Here is a 1,958-nt window from a genome sequence, read left to right as displayed (position 1 = left end):
ACTCACGTTTCAGGCAGAGTGGAAACCAGACACCTGTCAACTGCCGCCGCAGGACTGTTTTCGACACCAGCTCCCCGACCTGGCAAATCCTCCACCCGTTTGCTTCGCTTTTGTCACCTTCACGGGACTCGGCCTCTCGGGGTTTCACAGGATTGATGAAGGTTTGAAGAGGGGCGTCCCTCTCCCTTCCCTCACACCATTATTTACTGAAGTGATTTAGTTCCACTCAACTTGTGGTTGTATTTTTAATAAAAAATATAGAATGACTCTGCCCTTAGCTAGGGAATACAGTGTCTAATTCTCATCTGTGGTGGTGCTGTTATTTTTTTCCCAGTGCTTAGTACAATGCTTTTCCCAAAGTAGGTGTTTAATGCTATCTTAATAAATATTAGACATAATAATAGGTATGGTATTTGTTAAGCATGTACTCTGTGTCAAGCACTGTTCTACGGCTGGAGTAGATACAAGCTAATCAGGTTGGAGACAGTCTCTGTCCCACATGGGGTTCACACTCTTAATCCCCAGTTTTCAGGTGGGGCAACTGAGGCACAGAGAAGTGAAGTGACTTGCCCAAGATCATCCAGCAGACAAGAGGCAGAGCAGGGATTAGAAGCCAGGTCCAAGCGACTCGCAGGCCCATGTCTTATCTAAGGACAGAGATCATGTCTGTCAACTGCATTGTACTTTCCCAAATGCTAAGTACAGTCAGTACTCAATAAACACCATCAATTGGTTGATTGAAATACTATTAATTGACTGAAGGGTCATCTAAATCCCTGGGTAAGAATACATACATATAACAGACGGAGAGAGCAAAGCCTTTTCTCAAGGTGGGGCTATGGATTATTCCCCTCTCCTTCTAGGCAAGCAGTGTGAGCAGGGAAGCAGGATGGTCTAGTGGAAAGAGCATGGGCCTGAGAGTCAGAAGACCTGGTTTCTAATTCCAGCTCTGCCAAGTGTCACCTGGCTGACCTTGGGCAAGTCACTTAACATCTCCATGACTCAGTTACCTCATCTGTAAAATGGGGTAACTACTTTCTCCTACTTAAAGTGTGAGCCCCACGTGGGGCAGGGACTGTGTCCAACCTGATTACGTTGTATTCGCCCCAGTGTATAGAATAGTGTTTGGCACATGGTGTTTAACAAATATTAAAATTATCATGATTCTAGTGACCTCTGGGAGGAGTAGAGACAAGAAGAGCCGCGTCTTGTGGGTTTCCTGGATCCTGGAGAAAGGCGTGTCCTTACTGACCCTGACCTGTGTAACCATTCTGTCCCTCCCATTGCCTACCCTATCATGTTGGCTTTTTTTCATTCATCTGGTATAAGTTTCTGGGGTCGGGCCCTGAATACCATACTGAACTTTGGCAGTAAATAGAGCAAATTTCATTTTATTTTTCTTATATTTTGGAGCTAGATTCTCTAGAACTCCCGATGCAGACTTAGACAAATGACATGCAAAGAAGTGAATCTCTGAATTAACTAGAAAAAGACCTGCTAGCATTAGAATTGGACCCTGCAGAATTTTTAAGAAGAATACTCAAGTGTTAAACAATGATGAGAACTATTGATCTCTAGGAGTCTCTGTTCACACTGGAGGTGAGGAGTACAATATATTTGAAATATGTTTCATCTGCTGTCTGACCATATGGTCCATGTGTATTAATTCACCTCAGTCTGTGTTTTTTCACAAGTTTTTAACCGGGCATCTGAGATAGACAAAAGATAGACCACATGGAAATAAAATCAGTCACTAGGCAGTAATGCCCTCACAGAGTAGCAACTGGAGAGTTTCCAGTTCTCCACCTGTCTCAGCTATAGGAGGGAGAATCAAGCATCGGCCTACCCGTTCCTTTCCTAGCTTGGGCAGTGGCTAGCGAATGGCAGGCACTCTGTCACATGTCAAAACTCACCTGTGCTGGGCTGCAGTGGCACGGGAGAGAGTCGAGGGTGGAGAC

The sequence above is a fragment of the Ornithorhynchus anatinus genome, chromosome 8, assembly GCF_004115215.2.
Source record: "Ornithorhynchus anatinus isolate Pmale09 chromosome 8, mOrnAna1.pri.v4, whole genome shotgun sequence".
In the NCBI taxonomy this organism is placed as follows: domain Eukaryota; kingdom Metazoa; phylum Chordata; class Mammalia; order Monotremata; family Ornithorhynchidae; genus Ornithorhynchus; species Ornithorhynchus anatinus.
The sequence above is the reverse complement of the archived record's forward strand: the minus strand, read 5'-3'. Positions refer to the sequence as shown.